Source organism: Rattus norvegicus, chromosome 1 (assembly GCF_021556685.1).
Source record: "Rattus norvegicus strain SHRSP/BbbUtx chromosome 1, alternate assembly SHRSP_T2T, whole genome shotgun sequence".
In the NCBI taxonomy this organism is placed as follows: Eukaryota; Metazoa; Chordata; class Mammalia; order Rodentia; family Muridae; genus Rattus; species Rattus norvegicus.
Window position 1 is genome coordinate 4,097,998 of NC_141534.1, and position 13,633 is coordinate 4,111,630.

Sequence of the window (13,633 nt, forward strand, 5' to 3'; positions counted from 1 at the left end):
CCCTCCACCCGTGTTCCATTGGTCCCCAGCAAGCATCATTTCCAAACATCAGCTCCTGACTGGCTGGCATTGTCTGCGTCAGCAATCCTTGGTCTCTGAGGCAGTCTTCAATTAGGTCCTCCTGCAGGAGTTGCCTTTGTGGCTGCACAGCCCCCAGCATTTAAACAGAGGCAGCCACCACAGTTCCTTCTACATTTCCACCCTTTTGTTTTTAGATTTTGACAGTCTAGTAGGGGCCAGACTGTCATTGCCTTGTCATTATTTACCCCACTGTAAGACTCTCAGAGAGAATCTTCCCTCAGGAGGGAGATCCTCAAGCCCAATGACCAGACCGAGTCCACAGGCTGCAATCAGCAAGAGGATTTTTATTGATCAGGATACACAGGTATCTGTGGGCATCCCAGTCAATTCGGAAGACTGGCGCGCCTAGCAGAGCCAGGGTGGGCTTTTTATAGTATTTTGGGGAGCAGAAGCAGGCTTACAGAAGCAGATGCATGGTTACAGGGATGTGATTGGTGGAGTAAATGAGGCATACGTGTATGTTACCTATTTTGGCTATAATCATAACAGTGAGTTAGCAAAAAGTACATGGTGGTCAGGGCTTCCGGGGGGTCAGGGACTTTTTCTTTTTCCTGCCAGGTGGCCCATGGAGCAGTGCCCATAATTTAGTCTGGTTTCTGCATTTTGTTTTCTTTTCTGGTCTGTTTCGTCTAAATGATGGGTCAGCTTGTCCCACATATCTAAAAACTTACTTTTTACTTCTATAGTTGAGGGCCTTGGGCTTGTACAATTCCCTTTCTGGGAGGGGGTCTTTCACCACCTTGGAAGATTTCCAGTATACTGGACTGTGCCTATCTTAGGTTGTCCTGTCTTCTAGGATCTTACCCATCATTGACTACCAGCCCTCAAGGAGATATCACTCCAGAGGGGGAGTCAAGGAACAGCCTGCCGACAATGTCAGAGACATGGGAGATGGAGGTGCCTATGGCTGCCCCAAGGTAGAGCACCGTGGCCCTCGGCTTGATGTGGATCTGGTCTACGCCACCCAGGATTGCTGCGGCCAGCTTGGAGCGGAAGGGGTTCCAGGCTCGGTACTCAATTTTGTCATCTCCTTCTGAGATGAGACTCTCTTCTCTCCATACACAGAATCCCCAGGAACCAGATTCTTTGTGACAAGGGCATATCCTCCTTTCCGAGACAGATAGACTCCTTTGTGTCGATGGGGCTCCACCATCACATTCTTCCCTGACTGGTTTCCTCTCTTGCCTCCTCGGCCACCACCTCGACTCCACTTGTCCCCAGATTGGAAGCCTCCGATTGGGCCACCTTTGCCTCCTCGTCCCCCTGAAGCCACCACCTCCTCCACCTCGACCTGGATCTCCACCGCCAAAGCCTCCTCATCCACCGCCAAAACCTGCTGTGCCCCCTCGGCCTCCTCCTCTACCACTGCGGTAACCAAAGCCGTCCCTGCCACCAAAGCCGCACCCACAGGGGCTGAAACCTGGCTTTATTACTGAGTTCTGGTGGCTTGACTCAGACAACTTGCGGCTTCCCGAACTCCTCAAACAGCTTCTTAAAATTGTCTCACACTTTTCCCAAGAATTTGGCATCCAGGGAGAGCACAGATACCCTGTTTGCATTGAGGTTGGCTGTTTTCTCCCTTAACAGCGCAGAATAATAGTTAAGGAGTTTGTCTGACCAGGTACCTTCAAGATATTGAGCCAACTGTTGTCGAGCTTTAGCGGTGTTACGTACTACCTGGTGAGGGGTCACATGCCAATAGAGACATGTCCCTAACAAGGGCCAACTCTTCTGCTAGTAAGTCGATCGGTTGTAAAATGTGGGTGGCTTTATAAAGATGTTGATTTAATACCTTCTATGCCTGCAGTGCCTCAGCTGACTCAGAGACTACAGCATTGACATTCTCCACCATAGTGGCTGTCTGGGTCAGAGCAATAGCAGCTGTTGTTGTCCCGGCAGTGATGATGGCTGCAGTGATGGCAGTCGTAAGACCAAAATACCAAAATCCCTCCTCCCCAGTGTAGGGGTTGTAAGTGGGTCTGGGCCATCAACCCCAGGGCTTGTGGGGGACATCAGCCACAATAGGTGTAAAAGATCCCTGATTTTCATCCAAGTCTTGCCAACAGACAGGTCCAGTAGTCATTTGAATGCCCAAAGACAAAGAAGACAGAATAAGATGTCTTCAAGGCTCACCCTCAAACTGAAACCAAAAGTGAAAGTACAATGGTCAGCAGGACAAGCAGGCCTTTGCAGGACCTACAATATAAAACACTAAGGGGCCAACTCACCAAACAACGGGAAAGGGTGCACAGCAGGGAAGCAAGGAGAAGAAGATCTGATCAGGTTTAACTGTGAGCACAGTCCTTGCGGCAACAGGCAAAAACAACAGTAGCAACAAACAAAACAAGCCCCTAGAAGGAGGTTTGCAAGTGTAACAAAATGAGGATGATGTCGTCTGTAGACCACACTGGGCCAATAGAGACACGTCCCTCACAAGTGGCTGCTTGTGCCCTGGAATGCCCACTGCCTTACCCTACCTGCCCTTGGGGTTGGAGATGAGATGTCATGGAATGGCAGCACAGACTCCAGGAGCTGGCGAGAATGCAGAACACTGCTGCAAGCTGCTTTAATATGTTCCTCCCACATCCCATTGGTCCCTAGCAAGCGTCTCTTTCAAACAGCAGTTCCTGATTGGCTGGCATTGTCTGCGTAATCAATCCTTGGTCTCTGAGGCAGTCTTCAACTAGGTCCTTCTCCTGCAGGAGTTTCCTTTGTGGCTGCGTGGCCCCTGGCATTTATGCAGAGGCAGCCACTGAAGTTCCTCCTACATGATTACACTGTCACTGTCTTCAGACACACCAGAAAAGGGCACCAGGTCTCATTACAGATGGTTGTGAGCCGCCATGTGGTTGCTGGGAATTTGAAGTCAGGACCTCTGGAAAAGTCAGTGCTCTTAACTGCTGAGCCATTTCTCTAGTCCATATTGTAAGTATTTTTTGTCATTTCTAATCAATGTTAACTCTAGTAAATAATTTTGTATTTGTAACTTTTGATAAGCCTCAGAAAATTATATTTATTTCTGGCCTTAAAACTAGATTTCTATCTGTCTTAGTTAGGTTGTTCATTGCTGTGAAGAGACACCATGACCACAGCAACTTTTTTAAAGGAAACCATTTATTTTTTATTTTTTTTTTATTAACTTGAGTATTTCTTATATACATTTCGACTGTTATTCCCTTTCCCGGTTTCCGGGCAAACATCCCCCTCCCCCCTCCCCTTCCTTATGGGTGTTCCCCTCCCAACCCTCCCCCCATTGCCGCCCTCCCCCCATAGACTAGTTCACTGGGGGTTCAGTCTTAGCAGGACCCAGGGCTTCCCCTTCCACTGATGCTCTTACTAGGATATTCATTGCTACCTATGGGGTCAGAGTCCAGGGTCAGTCCATGTATAGTCTTTAGGTAGTGGCTTAGTCCCTGGAAGCTCTGGTTGCTTGGTATTGTTGTACTTTTGGGGTCTCGAGCCAAAGGAAACCATTTAATTGGGGTTGGTTCAGTCCATTATCACCATGGCAGCATGCAGGCAGACATGGTGCTGGAGAGTAGCTGGGAGTTCTATGTCTACACCTGCAGGCACCAGAGAGAGAGAGAAGGAGGAAGCAAGGGAGGGAGGGAGGGAGGGAGGGGAGGGGAGACTGGGTCTGGCTGGAGCTTCTGAAACCCCAAGGCCAGCCCCCAGTGACACTTTCCTCCAACAAGGCCATACCTCCCAATCGTGTCACAGGTGACCAAGCTTTCAAATCTATGCCCTTGGGTGACTGTTTTATTCAAACCCTCACTCTATCCTAGTTCTGTAATTCTTTCACTGAGTTTAGAGTCAATGTCTTTATAAAACTCGAGTCAAACTTCAGCTCAGCTAAACTCCCTTGGTCTGCACCTAAGAAAGTAGGAGAAGCTATGAGAGAACACAGCAGTCCTGTAGACCTAGCAGGTCCTGGGGCATCGGGCTCCAGCCAGCCCAGCACCATTCTGCAGTCCTTTCTGAATGCCCTGCACATTCTGCCTCATCTCTGCAGAGCCATCTCACTGCACGTTCTGTAGATCGACAGCCACTGCTCTGCCCACCTCTTCCCTTGGGTACATATCTTTGTTCCTGCTAGCCATCAGTGGGAGATGTAGCTCATAGAAGAACTTGCCTAGATTACCCGGGTTGCTCTCCCCAGCGCTGTGCACAATTGCTGGGCTGTTCAGGGGAGGCAGAAAACAGTTTGTAAATGGGTCCTCAGTTTGTGGTTCCCAGTCTCCTGTGTATCCAGGCACCGCTGGGGTTACAGCTGGGAGATGTGAACCCGGGATCTAAGGGTTGCCCTTCCCCTCAGAACATTCACACAGCAGGAAGGAAGGGAAAGGCTGAGCCCTGGATGGGGCAGAACCAGGTTTGGTTTTATTTAATGGCAAATGTGAATACACACACCTTACTCAGGGCAAACCAGGGATTAAATACTTTTTGTAGGAATGAATACCCAGGAAGGGAAGGAAGCTCATTGGCTGAACAGGTACCTCATTAGCATAGAGAACACCGAGGTTTTGACTTTTCTCAGTAAAAGGCGAGTGTGGGGGCTTAGAATCCCCCAGGCAAGGTCAGAGAAGGAGAAAACTTGCTAACGAGGGAGTCTCCCAATGTTGCACCGAGCTCCGAGGCTCATGGTGGACTTCGACCTTAATTATGAGTTTTCCCATATTTAACCCTGATTTATTTTATAATGGTTCAGTATCATTGTCCCCTCAGCCTCTTAGCTGGAAACGGCTTGGTACTGAACCAGAACCCGACTGACTAGCTGTGATTTTTACAGTGATATTTATCTGTCAGACATAATTGACGCGTGGGCGGGCAGGGGCCACCAAAGACAAAAAATAATGGATGGAATCTCGCTACTTACAGCTTGGAAAATACAGCTCACCCAAAACTTAAAAAATTCCATGTTTCTTTGTCTAAAATGTGTTCAAATGCTTCTTCCCTCATAACAGGAACACCTAAAAGAATGTCCCTGCTTTTTAACCCAAAATTGTTTAACATTTTTTAAATTTGTTTAGAAATTCTCTTAAACTTCAGAAAATCATCTTTGATTTACCTCCCACAGGTCAAACCAACTATTTAATCCTTAATTAGTGATTCCGTACAACAGGAGCAGGGCTCACACACTTGGGGTCAAACTAGATCATCAGGTTTGGCCGCGAGTGCCTTTATCATACCCCAGACCATATTACTGGCCCCGCGGTGTTAGTTTTAAGTAACAGCAGATTAGGCAGGGGACTGGAACTATAATTTAGTCTATTATACTGGGAAGTACAATAGAAGTTATTGATTTTAGCCGTACATTTGGATAAAACTTACAAGTATACATAGTCACTCAACCCATTTTTGAAACTGGACCAGTTCTATCATTTCCAAATTTGACCAGCCCTTTCGTCACCTTCCATCATGAAATTATGCATGCACTTCCTGCCACAGATTAACTAACCCACGGTAACAGTCCTTCACAGACAGGTTAACTAGCCCATGGGAACAATCCCTCACTGACATTCTTTTCCCAATTAATCTAGATTGGGTCAAGTTGGCAACTAAAACTCACCATTGTGATAAATTTCCAGTTACACTGATACAAAATGTTCGTAGTGTTGGCTTTAATTGTTGATGGGTAGATAGTAGCATCCCTTGTTCACTAATAATATTAGTAGCTTGTTTTTGTTTTTTTTTAATCATACTAGCCAGAATTTCACTAATTTTTTAAAAAGAATTTTAGTTTCACCGGTTTTTGTATATCGTTTGTTGATTTCCACCTTGCTAGTTTCTACCCCAATCTTTACAATTTCTTCTTCCTTGGGTTCTTTTACTCTTAGTTTCTTAAGTGAAAACTTATATTGTGTTATCTATCTATCTATCTATCTATCTATCTATCTATCTATCTATCTATTCTTTCCATGAAGCATTCCTTTATGTTTAATCTTCTTCATATATTGTATTTTAATATAACCTCAGATACTTTAAACCTTCATTTTGATTTCTTTTTTTGATAAACTACTTTAAATGTGCTGTTCAATTTCTACACGGTTAGATTTTTTTTCTACAATATATTTCTCTGATTGGTTTTAAACAGTTCAGTTGTTCGCGTGCACTTTTATAATTTGTCTTTTTAAACTCACTGAAATGAATTTTATTTATGTCCTATAGTCAATCTTGACAAGTACTCGGGATGAAGTTGAAAATAATGAATATTTTGCTGTTTGGAGTGGAACATTGTATTTATATGCCAATTTTTTTTAACAGGAATGTGTGTTGCATAACTATGCGTTACACAGTTTTTGGACATTTACTTCTATAGACTGGAGTCAGCATCTGGTACAGATTTCTTTAGCCTAAGGAAGGGTCTTTAATGTTTCGCATAGTGGGGCTGGAGAGATGGCTCAGGAGTTAAGAGGGCTTGGTTCCCTTGCAAAGGCCTGAAGTCTATTTCCAGCATGTTCATCAGATGGTTCACAACTGCCTGAAACTCCAGCTCCAGGGGATCTAATGCCTTCTTTTGGGAACTACATGGATCACACACACACACACACACACACACACACACACACACACACACACACACAGTTTAAATAAATCTTTACAAACATTTCTTGTAGCACATTTTAGCAGTAATTAAGGAGTAATTAATTTCTGCTTGTCTGAAAACACATTTCCTTTTTACTTTTCAGGTAAGATTTGGTGGATCTTGAAATACTGAATAGTCTTTTTCTTTCCCTTTATCAGCTTGAGTATACCATTCTCTTACTGTCTACACTTCATTAATTTTGAAACATGGGAAGCTCTGACTTATATTAGTTTTTTTATTGTATGTGGCTTGTAATTATTCTCTTATTGTTCTCAAAATTTTATCTGTTTTCCTGCATTTTGGATATGCTATGTTTTAGTTCGGTTCTCTTCACATTTAGCCAACAATTTTTTTTCTTTGTTAATTGGATTTCTCAGCTTATTCTATAACAACATTTTTACTCTATTTGGAAAGTTTGTCTCCATAGTTTATCTCTGACGCCTGTTGAACACATTGATACACATTGAACTATTTAGTATTTCCTCTGCCATTTGTCTGGTGCTTTTTGTTTTCCTTCAAGTCTTTTTTTTTTCTGCAACATTTATTTATTGGAGAAAGGCACACAGTTGTCCTATCATACTAGTGAAGGGCACAGACCATTTATGGGAGTTGGTTTTCTCCTACCCTGTAGGTCCTGGGGGCTAAACTCAAATCAACAGATTTATCAGCAACAGCTGTTACCCACTGAGCTCTTTCTCCAGTTCTCTCTCTTTTTCCGTTTGTTTATGTTCTTTTACAACCAATTAGACAATATATTGTTCTGTGTCTTAGTTAGGGTCTCCCTGCTGTGAACAGACACCATGACCCAGGCAAGTCTTATAAAGGACAACATTTAATTGGGGCTGGCTTACAGGTTCAGAGGTTCAGTCCATTATCATCAAGGTGGGAACAAGGCAGCATCCAGGCAAGCATGGTGCAGGAGGAGCTGAGAGTTCTACATCTTCATCTGAAGGCTCCTAGCAGAATACTGACTGGCAGGCAGCTAGGATGAGGGTCTTAGATCCCACACTCACAGTGACACAGCTATTCCAACATGGCCACACCTCCAAATAGTGCCATTCCCTGGGCCAAGCATATTCAAACCATCACAGTCAGCATTCAAATTCATTGTTTCTTTCTTCTGATATCAACAATCCGAAGTTGAATTTGTCTCGTGAATTTGAAATTTTAGCTATTGACATTTTTTTTCAGCTATAAAATTTCCATGTGGTATTATTTGTAGCTTCTGTCTTTCCTTGTTGCTAGCTTTTGGATGAGTCATCAGCATACTCCCCACAAACATTTGTAGGTGTTTACTTTGAAGTCTTTAAACCCTAAAAGCCAGCATCCGAGCCTACTTGGAGTCAGTTACCACCGACTGTTTTAAAAACTAGTTACTTCTTGTTTCTTTTGCTTAATGCCTGGAATTTATTGATGGAAAATCGGACTCCATGGCTAATAGACTGAATTAAGTATTCTCAATTTCAATATTTTTGAGCATTACTTTACATTTTAGCAAACCATCCATATTTAGGCTGGGGATTTTCTGTGCCCTAATGTTCAGCTTATGATGGCTTTCTTAGACTGATATTTTCTTGTTTTAGCCTCATTACAAAGGTCCCCATGCCTTTGTAGTTGACTGGCCAAGTAATTATATATCAGAGGCCATATTTATATATTCTGAGGCCACAAGACTTTTAACCCTGCCCCTTCAAGATCTGTTGAGGAAAGTGCTAGAATTATGGCAAATTCTTCTGGTGTAGAGTGGACTTTGTTTGTCTTTATGATTAATTGTTGTTTGTTTGTGACAGTGTCTCTCCCTGTAGCCCAGGCTAGCCTTGAACTCATTACATAGTCTTGGATAGCCTCAAATCTCTAACGATCCTCCTGCCTTAGTCTCCCAAGTGCTAGGACTACAGATGTTACCCATCAAGCCCAGTAAACTCTTACATCTCCTTCAGTCTTCACCTGCTGGTGGGTGCTCTGAGATAGCTCTGGTGCAAGCATTCAGAGCCACATGAGGAGTTCTGCTTCAGCCCCTCTGTGCTCTCCCTTCCAATATAACACATATAAATGTCCAGTTGGTTTTTCGTCCTCCTAAAGCAGAAGCAGGAGGTGTCATCTGCTGACTTGCCAACTTTTGTATCCCTGTGGAATCTGTCACCTCTAGCTGGAGGGATGCATGCTTGACCCTTCGAGAAACAAATCTGTCCCCTCTGCATTACGAGTGTTGCTGCTTGCCTGAGGAGGAATGATGGCAGAGGTCTAGCAAGAAGTCCACAGACCTGTTAGCTTTCCATGAATAGCTTCCTCCATTTGTTTTCTGCCTTTGGTAATATTCCTATTCCTGGAGACTGTTGTTTATAATAACTCTGTCCACTTTTCAACATTTTTCACAACATAAGAAATTTTACCACAGACTTTTTAAAATCATACCTAGAACTTGCCAGTTTAAGTATATGACTGACAACTACCTGATTCCCTGTCCTCTCCTCTTCTCTTTCTCCCTTTCTCTCTCTTTCTCTCTCTCTCTCTCTCTCTCTCTCTCTCTCTTTCTCTTTCTCTCATTCTTTCCCTCTCTTGGTGTGTGTGTGTGTGTGTGTGTGTGTGTGTGTGTGTGTGTGTGTGTATTCAGGTATGTGCTTTGTTGTATATACATGCAGACACATGTGTGTGCATGGGTGTATGTGTGTATGTATGCATGTGTGTGTAGGCCAGAGGTTAATGCTCAATGTCTTTTTCTTTTTTTTTTTTCTTTTTTTTTCTTTTTTTTTTTCAATGTCTTTTTCAACCACTTTTTGCCTTATTTTGGGGGAGGCAGCACCTCCCAGTGAGCCCGGAGCTTACCGGGCTCTCCTAGACTACCTGGTGTGAGAGCAAGGAATCTGTCTCCCCCTCACCAGCACTTGGATTGCAAGTGCCTACCACTATGTCCAGCCTTTACTGTGGGTGCTGGGAATTGATTCAGGCCTTCAAACTTGCACAGCCACTACTCAACTCTCTCCCTGAAACCCACACTTTAAAAAGAACAGTATTGGTAGTTATTCTGTGGTAAAGCTCTTCTGAGATGAACAAACCAGCAATGGGAGTGTCACCCAGTGTTGTGGCTATAGAGAGGGACCTCTATGAACTTTCTCTTCATAGAATCAGATGTCTTCATATATCGATAGACAAGTACCAATTTAAATAAGGATACTTAGGTAACTACAAATCACAGTATGCATGAGGTAAGGACTATTGTGAAGTGTACAGACAAGAGAAGAATTGGCAATACTGTGCTGTAGAAAACATTTAATCTCAGTCCCTGCCCTGAATCATCCAGTTCCTGGATAAAAGACAGACAACTTTTATATTTATAATAAGTCTTAATTAGCACTGGAGCTGGGCATGTACCTACCCTCTGTGCTTTTAGAATCTATTTCCCTATCAATAATCCCGAATTATAATTTGTCATGTTCTATCTGGGCTGCTCTGAACTTCAAGTGGCCAGTCCTCATGGCCATGCTTTCATGACTCACCTACCCCAATAGCATCTTCCTCCTCTCCTCCTTCTCCCTCTTCTCATGATTCTCTTTAGAACTCAAGCCTGGGAACCCCAGATTCTGCCCCACTATAAACTGTAGGCATCTCTTTTCACCAATTAGTGGTGACTAGGGGAGAAGGTCACATAGCATCACTTGGGTCTATGTGCAGATTTTCTTGTCCTTGGGCGGCTAGTATTTAGCATTACAATACCCAGCAAAAGACCAAACCGCAACAATACAGAATAGCACAGATGTTGAATGGAGAGCTAGTAGACCTGCAGAGATCTGTGGGGACAAGTGAGGTGACCCCTGGCTGCCTAGACACTGAGACAATCCTGGGGAGCATGGAACTAGGAGAGCCAAGGTAAGGCCAAGTCACCCAGAGTCAGATGTAAAAGACAGCTGCTGCCCCTGCCTTCAGAGGCTACTGGGGTACAATCAAGGTGCAAATCATGGCCATAGGATCCTCAACTCTCTTTCCTCTACTTATACCTTTGTATTGTCACAGGGATGGGTACAGCAGGAAGGAAGTCTCCCTAGAACTGTTCTATTTACTGGAGGGCTGATGTGAATTATTGAGAAGAACTAAGCCTTAAAGCAGATTAGACATTTCCTTCATAGTTTAGTGTCAGCCAGTGTTTGGGGAGCTTACAGAAAGGGCTGCATTAGTTATAGGCCAAGTCAAGAAATCATTTTTTCTGAACATGAGTTATTGTTGAATTAAGTGACATGACCTTCTTCTCTCAAATATCTATTCCATGTGGAAGGCAGGAGAAAAGGAAGCCAAATTTTCCAGGAAAGCCTGAGCTGGAGAGCTCAGCAATTGGAAAGAATGAGGAGACTTCCTGGATAGCTCAGGAGGGAAGGTTCGGAGGCCACAGCTGTGGGAGCGCTGATCCCAGGAAATGTTGGAGCTGATTTGAATCTGTTTGGATGACCCAGTCCAGGAGTGTTGGCCTGTGCTAACAGCTTCCGTCTGTTACAAATCTCTTGTCTTCATCATTCTTTATCCCGGTGTTTTGGTTCTGTCAATGTTTTCTACAAGACTGACCCAATGGTTGGGTAGGTCTGTGGTTATGCCCCTCAAGCGTCGCTCTCCACATTTGGTCTCCTTGTTAGAGCTCATTTCCTGTGGTGCTCATAAATTGTACAATAAGGATGTTCACTGCAGTACAGCATTTGAAGGTTTGTTTTCCTCTCTAAGTTCTTCTGTGTGTAAGCTTGAAAACAAACACCCCATCAAAACTTAAGGTCTTGAACTTGCAAAGAGACTGTTAATTTGGTCGCTTTCAAGAGTCTCATATACAAGAATAACTTGAATGTTCTTTAAGAGGAGTTCCCAGCAAAGTGAAGAGACAACAAACAAGAGTATTTTTGAGACGTACATCTGACAGGGGGTTGACAGGCTACATAAAGAACCTTAAAAAACCCAACAGCAAAAGACCAACTAGCCTGATTAAAGACTGAACAATAGACCTGAGCAGATATTGCCAAAAAGGAGACATACAAATGGTTAACAGGAATTTGAAAACATTCTTCCTATTTCTAATCATCAGCGAGATCTAAATCAAACTGAATACTACCCCACTCTAGTAAAAGTAGACATTACAAAAAAGATGAAATATAACAAGCGCTCAACAGGAAGTGAAAAACAGGAAAGCCTCACTTAGTTAACGTGCAGTTAGTAAATTAGTACAGTCATGATGGAGAAACACGTGGGCACTTCTCAAAACTTAAAAGAATTGTCATATCATCCACTACTGGGTACATGTCCACAGGACATGGAATCACACACAGACACTGATATTTAATGAAGCACTGTTTGCAATAGCCAAGAAAAAGAAACACCGTTAGGCGCATCATTAGTTATTTTTCTGTTCTTGTGATAAAACATCATGGCCGTGACCAAGGCAACTTATGGAGGAAGAATTTATTTAAGCTTATGGTTTCAGAGGGATAAGAACCTATTACTATTATGGTAGAGAAGCATGACAGCAGGTAGGCATGGCTCAGAGCCTTATATCTTAAACTGTAGGAAGGAAACAAGCACACACACACACACACACACACACACACACACTCAGTCAGTCACATGCACATACACAGAGAAGGACAGAGAGACAAAAAGACAGAGAGAAATAGAAGCAGAGAGAACATTTGGAATGGTGTACGGCCTTTGAAACCTCTAAGCCTGCCTCCAGTGTTGTACTTTCTCTTACAAGACAATTTCCTCCTAATCCTTCCCAAACATCGCCATGAACTGGGGACCAAGTATTCAAGCATCTGTGCCTAATGGGGACACCTTCATTCAAACCACCACAATTGTCCACCAACTTTTAAACAGATTTAAAAAAAAAACATGGAATATACACATGGTGGAACACTGTTCAGTTCTAGAAAAGAATGAGGTTCTATCACTTGTAAGAGATTTGATGCGCTAGGGGTCACTTTGTTAAGTGAAAAAAAGGTAGATACAAACAGACTAGCACCACATGGTCTCGCGTATGTCTGTGGAAAGGTGATCTCATGGAACTCGGTAAGAGAATGGTGGTTATGCGATGTGGGAAGAGTACAAAAGAGGGAAAGATGGGGGTGGATTTGATTAGTGACCACCAAAATGTGGTTAAGTACTAGTGAAAAGTTCTGGTGTCTATTGTGCCATAGGGTAATTACACAAAGTCATTGCATCCTAAGGAGCTCACAAAACTGGGAGAAAAAAAGCATTCTGAATGTTTTTCACTGTAAATACATGTTTAAAAAGTTGGAGGGGTTTATGAGGAACCGTTATTACTATGAATAAAATTCTTGAGAACAACTTAAAGGGAAAATTGCTTATTTTACTTCTTGGTTTCCCAACGTGCCACCCATCACAACAGGAAGCAGAGGAAGGGGCTACAGGAGGACGTTAGGGTAGAAACAAAGCCCCTGATGGCCAGTGATCCACTCCACTCCTTTAAGTCCTATCTCCCACTTCTCACTACCTCCCATAATGCCATTATATCAGGAATTCATCACAGGATGAACCACTTATTAAAACAAAGCCTTAAGGACTTAATTGTCTTGGCAATGCTACCCCAGTCACAGGCTCCTGGATGTTCCTCTTCCTCATCTGCCTCAGACACATTTCTTCCTTGCTGGTGATAAAGGAGGCTGCAGGAAGGTCCAGGAACACTGGCAGCCCATGTCCTTTCCAGGACAGAGATTGGGAGTCTTGGGGTTATTCCATCTACCCATGCTTTGTTTCATATTATAGTCTAGCCAGTCTCTAGCCTTGACCCAAAAGAAGCAGAACAGTGATATGGAAACTACTCATCAATCCCTCCTTTGCAGCCCTAAATACTCTCCCATCTTCTTTTCCAGAGTCCTTCCTCAGTGACCTATTGGGAAAGGGAGGGGCTGTATCTTACTTTCTAGTTCACAGCCGGTCTTAGAAGTATGCCTTTCAGAATAGTCAGACTTGAGA

At 43.5% G+C, this 13,633-nt stretch overlaps 1 pseudogene; it reads right to left on the bottom strand.

Annotated features, from left to right (window-relative positions):
* Positions 1-838: 838 nt before the first annotated feature.
* Positions 839-1,730, bottom strand: Fbl-ps8 (fibrillarin, pseudogene 8; annotated as a pseudogene).
* Positions 1,731-13,633: the final 11,903 nt, after the last annotated feature.